Genomic DNA, 14,012 nt, shown 5'->3' with positions numbered 1-14,012 from the left:
AAATAAAATCATTTTTTTAAATGTAAAGGCCGCACCGGATTTTAGGCCGCAGGTGTCCCACGTTGTAATATGAGATATTTACACAGAAAGATATTACACGTGAGGATTTTTTTAACTTTTAATTAAATCCATATGGTAACAAAAACAAATACATATTGCAAATGCTTTTTTTCGAACCGTGCCCGTACGCGGCTACTTTTAAATATACGTTGCGTATACTTCTTTACTGAACAACATTCCAATATCTCCTAACGACTGGTAAAAAATATATATACTGCAGCCTACCAGGAAAAGTTATTGATACCTTTAACTTAAAAGCAGATTTCGCTCGGATCCAAAGCCGCTCGCGGAATCCGCTCCCCCCTCCTTTCCGTTTCATCGCAAACGGCATTTAAAAGCAGATTTCGCTCAGATCCAAAGCCGCTCGCGGAATCCGCTCCCCCCTCCTTTCCGTTTCATCGCAAACGGCATTTAAAAGCAGATTTCGCTCGGATCCAAAGCCGCTCGCGGAATCCGCTCCCCCCTCCTTTCCGTTTCATCGCAAACGGCATTTAAAAGCAGATTTCGCTCAGATCCAAAGCCGCTCCGCCGCTCGACCCCCTCCGTCCCGTTTCATCGCAAACGGCATTTTCCCACAAGACGCCGCGAAACCGGGTGTGTCGTCATAGCATCCCGCGATGTAGTACAGAAAACAAATATAGTTTAAACTAAGAGGGTAGGTAGCACAATGCTTCGAGTGTTTTCCATGTTGATGAGGGTGAGTACAAATGACTGATTTACAATAATTTAATTGTGAAAGTGCGCTTGATTTATCGTACAATTTCATTGGACCTCTGTGAACTACTCATCAATTTTATTGGTCTACTGTTACGAGGCAAAATGTTTACGAGGCGGCATGAAAAAAACTTTGCATTAGCCGCATCGGATTATTGGCCGCAAAGTTCAAAGCTGTTCAAAATGTGGGAAAAAAGTAGCGGCTTAAAATCCGGAATCTACGGTAAATGCTTTTTTTCCTTCATGCATCCACCAATCAACAGGCCATTGGCTCTTAAAAGTACACAAACTCTACTGCCATGTTTGAGTTTCTTCCACTCCATAAATCATAAAGAGATCTGGTGAGCCAATCTCTAGTTGGCAGGACCTGTAAAATAATAATATAAGTTTCTGTATGCCTCAGCTCAATGAATGATCGACCATTCTGTCGTCATCTGGTTTTGACAAGATAGAGACAATAGATTCCTTGTTAGTGCCTGCAGAGAGCGAAAATAGAGCTGAGACTGGTACAAATGCTTGTCTCGCTGTCTGGAGTACAATTTAAATCTGAGTTTTATAGGTAGAGAAGTGGAAGGGAAAGAAAAAATTCCAAGTGGTTTTGCCAGAATCTGCAACAATTGCCCCATTCATAGTTTATATCACATAGTCACCTCTTTCAATTAAAGTCTGTAAAAATTTCCCTGAAGTACATAAAATGGAAAGTTCTGGGTTTTTAAGAAGGCAGGGCATAATTTCTAAATAGAAAATAGAGTTTGCCTGATTAAAATTGGATTAGTTGGATCAGCAAAAACCCAAGGGTGCCCTTATCACTGAATTGGAAAAGAGAAACCTGGTTAGGCAAAAGATAAATTGTGGACAGCACTCTGTGGCCTCCCCTGGAAATTAAGAATTAATGGAGCACAGTTAGAAACTTGAAGCCATCATAGTGTTTTAACGGGGGCTCTGAGCATTAATGTATTTACATTTCAGTCAGAGGGTGTTATAAGTCAGAACTTCATCATAAGGGTATCAAAAGATTCCCTGTGCTTAAACAGCCAGACTAATTCTGAGATGGATATAGAATTCTGAGAATGCACTAAATTAAAGGATTTTTAGTACCCAATCTTTTCTGTCCAGCTCCAAAAGCAGAAAAATCATTGCCTTTTAACTGTGTGCTGCCATGTTTTGGTTTTTTAATATTAATGAATGCTGTATCTATTTTTTTCACCTTTCAAATCCTTTATCCATTCTCCCAACTTTAAATGGGATGCTTCCAGTCATGCATGCTACTGAAGTTTTCGGTTATCCTTTCACTATCAGTTTACCTGAATGATAAAACAACACAATATTCGTCAACACTGTGAGCTCTGCCATTGAGAAGGACAAAGGCAAGAAATAAATGGAAGATTACTACTTACAAATACAATGTCAAGTCTTGCACTACCTGGATGTGGAAATATATTGCCATTCCTTTGAGCTGGGTGTACTCTCAAACAGAATCAAAAAGAGTATGGATTGCAAAAGTTCAAGAAGGCAGTTCGCCACTACTTGCTCAAAATCATTTGAGAATGGATAACATTATCCAGTCACATCCACGTCTATGAAATCAGAATCAGGTTTATTATCACAGATATTCTTTGTTTTGCAGCTGCCATACAGTGTAATACAATAAAAATTCAATAAGGAATATTTTAAAAAGTAGTGCAAAATGGTCTGATTGTCTTCATGTGTTCATGGATCATTCAGAAATCTGATGCCGGAGGAGAAGGAGCTGTTGCTAAAATTTTAAGTGTGCGTTCAATGGCAAATAATTCCCACTGTTCATTTGATTCCCAACATAAGTAAATGGATCCTTTAAGGGCTGTATGAAAAGATTATACTGTCATTTTACAAAAGTAAGGATGCAATGCTGGGGCTTTATAAGGCATTGGTCAGATCATACTTTGAGTATTGTGAGCAGTTTTGGGCTCCTTATCTAAGAAAAGATGTGTCGGGATTGGAGAAGGTCGACAGGACATTCACAAGAATGATTCTGGAAATTAATGGACTAATGAAGCAATTGATGACTCCTGGACCTGTACTCAATGGAGTTCAGAAAAAATGGGGGGGGGGGGGGGGATATCATTGAAGCATACTGAATATTGAAAGGCCTAGATAGAATGGATGTGGAAAGGATATTTCCTATTGTGGGTGAGTCTAGGACCACAGAGGGATGCTCATTTACAGTAGAACAGATCTAAGGAAACTTTTGCCACAGGTGGCTGTGCGGGCCAAGTCATTGGGTATATTTAAAGTAGAGGTGATGGGTTCTTGATTAGTGAGGACATCAAAGGTCACGGGGAGAAGTCAGAATAATTAGTTTGAGAGGGATGGTAAAACAGCCATGATGGAATGGTGGAGCAGATTCGATGGGCTGAATGGCCTAGTTCTGCTCTCAAGCCTTGTAGGTTATTATACGTTTACTTTCTGAAAATTTAGAAGTATATCAGATTAAGAATGAAAACAAAGGTTGTGAAAACATTTCTTAAAACTTTGAGAAATGCCAGTGTCACGGCTAAAGCAACTTAAAATGCAACAGAATACAAATGATAACACCTTTGCCATTGTATTGGTGGGACTTTGCTCCATGTGACAAAGTACTTTCTTGGTGGTAATAATGTACCTTGAAGAGACGATGTTTCAGGAAGGTGACTTCCGACATCAGGATGCCCCACCATTTGGGTCATGCCCTCTTCTCGATGCCTCCATCGGGCAAAAGTGACAGGACCCAGAAAACCCACATCTCAAGATTCAACATCAGCTTCATCATTGCCATCAGGTTCCTGAACTGAACTGAATAAAATCTTAACATGACCACAGACTTTACTTCTTCTCTCTCTCCCAACTTGCAATGCTGTCATTATGCTTATTTTGTTGCTTCAATAATGTATAATTTATATTAAGTTTATATTAACTGAGTAATGAATGTACTGTGCTGCTGCTACAAAAACACAAATTTTTATGGCACTTACACGGTGTAGGTATGCACTTGAACTTGAACTTGAACTTGTACGTCTTCATATATTATTCACTGAATTAGTAAGGGTGACACCTGTGGCATAAGATTCCAATTCTCCTTCTGACAAACCTGATACCTCTGGAGCATGAGCTATTTATTGAGTTCCTTTAGTGTGGTCTTCTGCCAATTTCAGATGAGCCCTCCCCCTACCCAAACCACACCCTACTCCAGGGCAACTCCCATCCCTGATCATACAATACTGTTGCAGTTCATGGTATTTCTGCTGATACTCTCCGGTATATCTGTCTTGGCGTGGGTCCGAAATGGATTCTGTTCTGTTTTGTCTCAGTCTCAATGATGTTCGCCCTTGGCATCTCTCAGCTTACCCTCTCAACAGCTCAGGTAATGACTCAACATGGCTGCTGTAGCTTTGGCTCCCTCTCACTAATTTCAGAAAAGAGCTATAGACTTTCAGCGCCTTGACAACTACTTATGCCTCAGTTCACATCAGAGACTTCATGGTTATTATCAGATTGTTGTTTGTTGGACTGTACTGCCATGTTCCCCACATTATAATACATGTTAATCATTCGATGTAGCCTCCAAAGGACTTTAGGGTAGTCTGAAATGAATGTGAAAAAAAATGCAGAAACTTAAGTCTCATCTACTTCTGATTGCTGAAGCACAGACAGGCTATCTTGTGCTGTATTACTCTACTGACTAGTATTGAAAATGTGGTCCCAACAACTGAATGAGCACAATGTTATGGCTTGTCAATCAGTCTGTGTTTCACCTCACCTCAATTACTGAGGGAAGTGTAATGAAAATGGTAATCTTGTAGAATGTCACGTGGTATAAGCTTAAAAACAATTCCATACTTTTACAATTTTGTCCTATTATATAGCTGCGTCAATACTTTTCATTCTATGATGGATACCCTTACGCATGTCTCAGCCCATTCAAATTGCACTGTGGCACAGCTAGTGGAGTTGGTGTCCCGTTGTGTTAAGTTAAATTAAGTTAGAGGGTTATTGTCATTGCTGAGGTCAACGAGATTGCAGTGCCACTATCTTCAGTGCAACACAGCATAGAAACACAATGACTAAATTTAAAACAACACCAGAGTTCTGTAGAGTGACATCCAAGTTACAACAGAATTAAAGACAAAGAATTCTCAGATTGGTCCTGAAGAAGGGTCTCGGCCCAAAATGTCGATGATTTACTGTTTTCCATAGGATGCTGGATGACTGGTTGAGTTCCACCAGCATTTTGTGTGTGTAACTCAAAAATGGGGCATTATTCAGTCACATGGCTGCCCTGGGGAGAAAGTTATTTTCAGTCTGGATGTTCATGCAGAGATGTTTCTGTATCACCTGCTGGATGGTCGGAGATTGAACAGCTGATTACAGTCGGCCCTCCTTATCTGCAAAGGATTGGTTCTGGGACCTCCTACGGATCCCAAAAACCACTGATACTCAAGTCCCTTATATGAAATGGCATAGTATTTGCATATAACCGACGCACATCCTCCTGGATACTTTAAATCATCTCTAGATTACTTATAATATCTAATACAATGGAAATGCTATGTAAGTAGTTGTTACACTGTCCTCTTTAGGGAATATTGACAAGAAAAAGAACTGTACATGTTCCTCTTGCTCACAACACAGGCAGCGAATGAACGAGATGCGAGGTGAACAATGATCAAACAACAAGAAAAACTTGAAGTACCTGTACAGTAGTTGTTACACTATCTTGTTTAGGGAATAAGGACACTTTGGAGGGGGCTCAATAATTCTAAAGTCAGGAACTGTGGAGGTTGAGGGCTGAGGATCTTCAAGCGTTGAACGTCGAGACCAGAACTACAGAATTGCAGCTCCTCTGGGAACGCTGCTGCGGCCTCGGCATTAGCCGATGCCGATTCTCCCATTACCTTTACATTGTTGAGGCTGTAGCGCTTTACATAGCCAGCCCAGCCAGCCCTTACTAGCCTTAAACTCCTCTCTCTCACTCTCATCAGTAGTGCTCATAGAGACTAAGAGCTTTTTCACGTATAATTTGGCCATCGATGGGGATATGCTTCTGTGACATGTCCTCTAGCCACACACTTAATATTTCTATTTCTCAGTGAGAGACGGCACTTTACGCTCCCTCTTAGCCTTTGAGGAATTGCTTTGACCATCTAATTGCTTTTTTGGAGCCATTTCTTCACAGGAACAAAGTAGTGAACGAACGTGACGCGAGGCGAACAATGCTTGAACAACAAGTGCTGGAAGAGCACTTCCAGGTTTTCTCGATTCGTGGTTGGTTGAATTCACGCATGCGGAACTCGCGGATAGGGAGGGCCGACTGTACTGGGTTGGAATGAGTCCATCACCAATTTGCAACATGTTTAATCTTGCCCTTTGGTGCTTTCTGTGTGGAGTTTGCACATTGTCCTTGTGTACGGGTGGGCTTCCCCTGGGTGCTTGATCTCCCCTCACATCTTAAACACATGCAGGTTGATAGGACAATTGACTGCAGTAAATTGCCCTTAGTGTGGGGGTTAAGGGTAGAAAATTGAGTTGAGATGATGATAATGTAAGAAGAATAAATTGGAATTTGGATTAGTTTGTTAGAGTTACATGTAGCCAGATACAGTGAAAAGTATCTTTACAAGCCAGCCATACATACTATTTCAAATCAGTACATTAAGGGAGAACAGATGAAAAGCAACAATATAATGCAGAACATAGTGTTACAATTACAGAGAAAGGACAGAGCGAGTAGATAAATAAGGGGAGAGGGTCATGGTAAGGTTGATTGTGAGGTCAAGTGTTCATATATATTGTACAGAAGGTCCATTCAAGAGCCTTATAGTAGTGGATTAGAAGCTGACTTTTAGCTTGGTGGTTGGTGTGTATTTTGAACCCGAAGGAAGGATGAAGAAGAGAGAACATTCCGGCTGGGGTTAACTTTTGATTACGCTGCCTCATTTTCCGAGGCTGTGAGGTGTGTAGACAGAGTCAATGGAAGAGAGGCTAGTTTTCCTGATGGCGTGAGCTCTGTCCACAGCTCTCTCCAACTTCTCCTGGTCCTGAGCAAAGCAGTCGCTGTACCAAGCTGTGAAGTGTCTGGATTGAATGCTTTCAGCAGTCCATCTATAAAAATTGGCAAGGCTCAATGGGAACATTCTAAATTTCTTGATTGGACTGATATAAAAATGAATGGTATCAGCAAGTTGGGCTGAAGGGCCTTTTTCTGTGTTGTATGCCTATGGCTCTGAAAGCCTCCAAATCCATTCTCGTGTTCCCCCATCACTAAGATCCCCAATGTTCTGATACAGTTCTGGCAGTACCTACAAAGACAGAAAAAAGACTAAATTCTTCATTTTGTTTAATCATAATGTATCCAAATTGCTGATTCTCTTGGGTTATTGATCAATCATTCCATCATGTCTTATGATTAAGTTAACATTCACAGCTTACTACAATTTGTATTTAAGACTGATTTTTGTAGAGTTAACATAGAAACATAGAAAACCTACAGCACAATACAGGTCCTCCGGCCCACAAAGTTGTGCCAAACATGTCCCTACCTTAGAAATTACTAGGCTTACCTATTGCCCTCTGTTTTACTAAGCTCCATGTCCCTATCCAAAAGCTTCTTAAAAGACCCTATCGTATCCGCCTCCGCTGCCGTTGCCAGCAGCCCACTCCACGCACTCACCACTCTCTGAGTAAAAAACTTACCCCTGACATCTCCTCTGTACCTAGTCCCCAGCAACTTAAACCTTTGTCCTCTTGTGCAACCATTTCAGCCCTGGGAAAAAGCCTCTGACTATCCACAAGATCAATGTCTCTCATTATCTTATACACCTCTATCAGGTCACCTCTCATCGTCCTTCGCTCCAAGGAGAAAAGGCCAAGCTCATTCAACCTATTGTCGTAAGGCATGCTCCCCAATCCAGCCAACATCCTTGTAAACCTCTTCTGCAACCTTTCTATGGTTTCCACATCCTTCCTGTAGCGACCAGAACTGAGTACAGTGCTCCAAGTGGTGTTTGACCAGGATCCGATATAGCTGCAACATTATCTCTCGGCTCCTAAGTTCAATTCCACAATTGATGAAGGCCAATGCACTATATGCCTTCTTAACCACAGAGTCAACTTGCGCAACTGCTTTGAGCGTCCTATGGACTTGGACCCCAAGATCTCTCTGATCCCCCACACTACCAAGAGTCTTACCATTAATACTATATTCTGCCATCATATTTGACCTACCAAAATGAACCACTTCACACTTATCTGGGTTGAACTCCATCTGCCACTTCTCAGCCCAGTTTTGCATCCTATCAATGTCCCGCTGTAACCTCTGACAGCCCTCCACACTATCCACAACACCTCCAACCCTTGTGTTATCAGCAGACTTACTAACCCATCCGTCCACTTCCTCATCCAGGTCATTTATAAAAATCACGAAGAGTAAGAGTCCCAGAACAGATCCCTGAGGCACTCCACTGGTGACCGACCTCCATGCAGAATATGACCCATCTACAACCTTCTGTGGGCAAGCCATTTCTGGATCCATATAGCAATGTCCCCTTGGATCCCATGCCTCCTTACTTTCTCAATAAGCCTTGCATGGGGTACCTTATCAAATGCCTTGCTGAAATCCATATACACTACATCTACTGCTCTTCCTTCATCAATGTGTTTAGCCACATCCTCAAAAAAATCAATCAGGCTCGTAAGGCACGACCTGCCCTTGACAAAGCCATGCTGACTATTCCTAATCATATTATACCTCTCCAAATATTCATAAATCCTGCCTCTCAGGATCTTCTCCATCAACTTACCAACCACTGAGGTAAGACTCACTGGTCTGTAATTTCCTGGGCTATCTCTACTCTCTTTCTTGAATAAAGGAACAACATCTGCAACCCCCCAATCCTCTGGAACCTCTCCTGTCCCCATTGATGATGCAAAGATCATCACCAGAGGCTAAGAATCTCCTCCTTCACCTCCCACAGTAGCCTGGGGTACATTTCGTCCAGTCCCAGTGACTTATCCAACTTCATGCTTTCCAAAAGCTCCAGCACATCCTCTTTCTTAATATCTACATGCTCAATCTTTTCAGTCTGCAGCAAGTCATCTCTACAATCACTAAGATCCTTTTCCATAGTGAATACTGAAGTAAAGTATTCATTAAGTACCACTGCTATTTCCATTAGTTCCATACACACTTTCCGACTATCACACTTGATAGGTCCTATTTTTTCACGTCTTATCCTGTTGCTCTTCACATACTTGTAGAATGCCATAGGGTTTTCCTTAATTGTGCCTGCCAAGGCCTTCTCATGGCCCCTTCTGACTCTCCTAATTTCCTTCTTAAGCTCCTTTCTATAAGCCTTATAATCTTTTAGATCTCTAACCGTTACCTAGCTCTCTGAACCTTTTGTAAGCTTTTCTTTTCTTCTTGACTAAATTTATTACAGCCTTTGTATACCATGGTTCCTGTACCTTACCATAACTTCCCTGTCTCACTGGAGCATACCTATACAGAACTCCACACAAATATCCCCTGAATATTTGCCACATTTCTTCTGTACTTTTCCCTGAGAACATCTGTTTCCAATTTAAGCCTCCAATTTCCTGCCTGATAGCCTCATAATTCCCCTTATTCCAATTAAACACTTTTCTAATTTGTCTGTTCCTATCTCTCTCCAATGCTATTGTAAAAGAGATAGAATTATGATCACTATCTCCAAAATGCTCTCCCACTGAGAAATCTGACACCTGACCACATTCATTTCCCAATACCAAATCAAGTACAGCCTCCCCTCTTGTAGACCTATCTACGTAGTGTGTCAGGAAACCTTCCTGAACACAACTAACAAACTCTACCCCATCTAAACCCTTTGCTCTCAGGAGATGTCAATTGATATTTGGGAAATGAAAATCTCCCATCACGACAACTCTGTTATTATTTCACCTTTTCAGGATCTGTTTCCCTATCTGCTCCGCAATATCCCTGTTACTATTGGGCAGCCTATAAAAAACACCCAGTAAAGTTATTGACCCCTTCCTGTTCCTAGCCTCCACCTACAGAGACACTGTAGACAATCCCTCCATGGCATCTACCTTTTCTGCAGCTGTGACACTATCTCTGATCAACAGTGCCAAGCCCCCCACCTCTTTTGCCTCCCTCCTTGTCCTTTCGGAAACATCTAAAACTCGGCACTTGAAGTAACCAGTCCTTTTCCTGAGCCATCCAAGTCTCTGTAATGGCCACCACATCATAGCTCCAAGTACTGATCCACGCTCAAAACTCATCCGCTTTGTTCACAACACTTCTTGCATTAAAATAGACACATCTCAAATCTTCTGTCTGAGCGCGTCCCTTCTCTATCTCCTACCTGTCCTCCCTCTCGCACTGTCTACAAGCTTTCTCTATTTGTGAGCTAACCTCCTCTTCCCCAGTCTCTTCAGTTCAGTTCCCACCACCCAACAATTCTAATTTAAACTCTCCCCAGTAGCCTTAGCAAACCTCCCCGCCAGGATACTGGTTCCCCTGGGATTCAAGTGCAACCTGTCCTTTTCGTACGAGTCACACCTGCCCCAAAAGAGGTCCCGATGATCCAGAAATCTGAATTTCTGCCCCCTGCTCCAATCCCGTAGCCACATATTTATCCTCCACCTCATGCTATTCTTATTCTCACTGTCGCCTGGCACAGGCAGTAATCCTGAGATTACTACCTTTAACATTTAAATGCAATTCACGTTGTTCACAGAGATTGGAGACTGGTGTTTTATTGGTCAAAGTCCAGTTGGTATCGTCACAGTTAGTGCGACACCATTACTGCGCAGGATGTTACAGAGTTGACGTGTTCAACTCCGGTGCTGTTCTGTAAGGAGTCTCCGTACCACCTCCCCATGAAATGCATGGGTTTTCTCTGGGTCTTCCGGTTTCCTCTCACAACCCAAAGACAATCCAGGTAGGTTAACTGGTCATTATGAATGATCCCGAGATCAGGTTGGGGTTGATTGGGTTTTTTAGGGGATGCTGGGCAATGTGGTTCGAAGGGCTCGAAGGGCCTACTCCGCACTGTATCACTAAATAAATAAAATTATATACTTTTAATTTCTTCTCCACTTCATTAGATTTATTAGCTACATCTATAATGTTTTAATATTCATTTATTTCCATTTTATGAAATTATTTATTTTTTATACTTTCTTAATGCCTTATACAATTGAAAGTATTCAAAGTCCTCGATAGATATAATAGCCTAACCCTGCAGAGAGAATGGGAGGGTGACTTTGCTGGATGTGAGTTTTTCAGCTATTTCAGAGGTGTTGTTTGGCCTCAATCAGCCTCAGCCACACAGCTTCACCCTGCATGATGACATTGTATCACACAAGGCCGTGCTCTCCGGGTTCACTTCCAATTCATCAGAGCAGGACTAGAACGTGGACAACAGAATGAGGACTTTAATATTCATGCAAAATAAACAAAGTCACAGTGGTTAACAAACTCAATGGAAAAGAGAAACTCTGATATAAGACATACATATAAAGTGCAGGAAAGGATTGTATGGTGAATTAGATCCCAGGGGAACAATTCCTCATTATACACCTGAAATGTATTTTTTCTCTCACATCTGGCCATCAGCTTCCTTTTGGGACAGTGGAGAGATCAGAAGATGTGGTGGCAAAGTCAAGGTGATTATTACCTACTTATAAGTGTGAACAGCGCTGTTTCATTATTAAGGGTCAGCAGGGAATTAAGAAGCAGAGGGCAGAAAGATGAAATTGTTGGAGAATGCCATTCTCTCTTCTCCTCTCTCCCATCAGGCAGAAGGTACAAGAGCCTGAAAGAACCTAGCACCATGCAATGGACAGCTTCTACCCTCAGACTCTTGAATGGACCTCTTCTATGATAAGATGAACTCTTGACCTCATGATGACGTTGCACTTTATTGCTTACCTGTACTGCACTATCTCTGTAGCTTTCTCACTTTATTCTGCGTTGTATTGTTTTACCTTTTTCTCTATCTCAGTGCACTGTGTGATGCTTTGATATGTATATGCAACACAAGCTTTTCATTTCAGCTTGGCCTATGTGACAATAGTAAACCAATACCAAGCAACAGTCCAGGAAAAGAAACCTGCAGGTGAGTCATGACCCAGGATAAAAATAAATCCAGTCCAATAGTGGTCTCTCACAAGCAGGAACTTAAATAAATATAGGGTCAGTATCTCTGAGCTAAGATTTGCAGATTGATAAGGGTTGGACTGGTACATTGATAGGGGCAGAAAAGCGACTGTTGTGCTTCAGAAGTTCTAGAAAAGTTGAGGTATGAAGGAGTGGCTGCTAATCAGGAATATAGTGAGCTAAGGAGAGAACATGATGTGCAACAGATGAGAAGCTACAAAAAGAACATCAGCACTGAGCCTAATGGCTTGTGGAGTGGCTGAGATGGTCATCTACACCATTTTAATTAGTGGAAGAGAATCAGTGATTTCATCACAAATATTTGGGATGAGGAATAGGATAAAGAAGATGCCTACCATGAAAACTGAAAGTGGAAGTTACCTTTTCATTGATTAATGCACAATCTATATGGAAGGAAGTAGAGCCAAGAGTGGCTTATATGATTCAGGCATGTCTGGTAGTGAATGGCATATTTCAAAGTTTGAACAAGTTCAATGTAAACTTTATTATCAAAGTACATATATACAACCCTGAGGTTCATCTTCTTGTGGGCAAACTCGGTAAATCTATAGAATGGTAACTATAACAGGATCAATGTGTGACCAGAGTGCAGAAGACGACAAACTATACAAATGCAAATATAAATAAATAGTAATAAATAATGAAAACATGAGATAACGAGATAAAAAGTCCTTGGAAGTAAAATCATTGGTTGAGGGAACATTCAATGATGGGGCAAGTGAAGCTGAGTGTAGTTATCCCCTTTTATTCAAGAGCCTAATGGTTGAGGGCTAATAACTGCTCTTGAACATGATGGTGTGGGTATGAGGCTCTTGTACCTTCTACCTGATGGCAACAGAGAGAACAGAGCATGACCTGCCGTCATATCCATTCAGGCCAGCATTCCTGAGACCCGCAGGAGAAAAGCTGAGATTGTATTAAATCAATATGAGGAAATATAACACATTTAAGAGGGTCTAGGAGGTGGAGGGGTTGATAGAAATACCATTGTAATATCTAATATGCCTAATACCTAACAACATTGTAACAGCAGTAAGTATTGAGACTGAAAATGCAGATGTATTTGAATGGAATGGAGAGTTACTATTTATAAGGGTAGATAAAAAATGAAATATGGTTATGAAGGATTTAGGGATACAAGATGAAAATAATACAAGGAAGGGATTCAAGATGACAATATCTGTGATTGAGACTGGGTGTACAAGCCTGCTTGAAATGGCTGAGAGTGATGATCAAACGAGGGGAAAATACCAGAGTTGTAGGGTGACCTAGACCTTTTCCAGCTAACATAATGTATTACCTTCTCTTTTAAGATTTTATAATCATTTTGTGAATTATATTCTGGGCAATTACCGTGGGTGGATGAAATTTTACACTATCTGTAACATGTATTTTAACAGACAAGATTTTTAATATGCAACCAGCGTAGTTAAATTAGTAGCAGAACTCATGTTTAAATATTGTGCTTTCCAAAGCTGAAGATAAAACCATTTTGTTCATGTGGAGTGACAGACCTTTGTTTATTCTTCTGTCTGTAGTGGACTTGTAACAAAAGGGTGGTAAAGGTGGTCAAATGGAGCTCAAGTTGCCTGAGCATCTGGTGTATTGCCATAATTACCTTAATTAACTCAGGGATCAGATACTACCCTGGCACAAAATGGGTTGCTATAGCAACCAAATTGTTGTCTTTCCCAAGGGCTTAGGGCCTCCTAATTCATTTAGGAGAAGACGTGGTAATTCACAGTGCCGACTGTGACCCTGGGGTGTATTATATCACTGCATGTGCACCTGTCTGCTATAGAGTTTTAATGAGATCAGTGAGGCTTGTCTTAAATATATGTTGCTATGTTGCTGTTAATAAAATGAAATTATTGTTTAAATAATTTGCTGTTCTGAGATGTGCAAAAATTTTTTAAAGCACTAACATCGTGCTTGAAAGGCTTGGAACTGAAGGAGATCCTAACGCTATTTCTCATGTCATAGAGTTTTTTTTCTTTTTCATATTTTTTCTTTCCCAGAGTTATAACTTACTGCAGTTTCAAAA

At 41.1% G+C, this 14,012-nt stretch overlaps 1 long non-coding RNA gene across 1 annotated transcript in view; it reads left to right on the top strand.

Annotated features, from left to right (window-relative positions):
• Positions 1–293: 293 nt before the first annotated feature.
• Positions 294–14,012, top strand: part of LOC140717022 (uncharacterized) — a 413,746-nt gene continuing 400,027 nt past the window's right edge. Inside the window, exon 1 of the long non-coding RNA XR_012096416.1 lies at positions 294–757. This is a non-coding gene — a long non-coding RNA (uncharacterized lncRNA). The remainder of the gene's footprint in view (positions 758–14,012) is intronic.

Source organism: Hemitrygon akajei, chromosome 27, assembly GCF_048418815.1.
Source record: "Hemitrygon akajei chromosome 27, sHemAka1.3, whole genome shotgun sequence".
Classification (NCBI taxonomy): domain Eukaryota; kingdom Metazoa; phylum Chordata; class Chondrichthyes; order Myliobatiformes; family Dasyatidae; genus Hemitrygon; species Hemitrygon akajei.
Note: the sequence above shows the minus strand (reverse complement) of the source record. Positions and strands in the feature narration are given on the sequence as shown.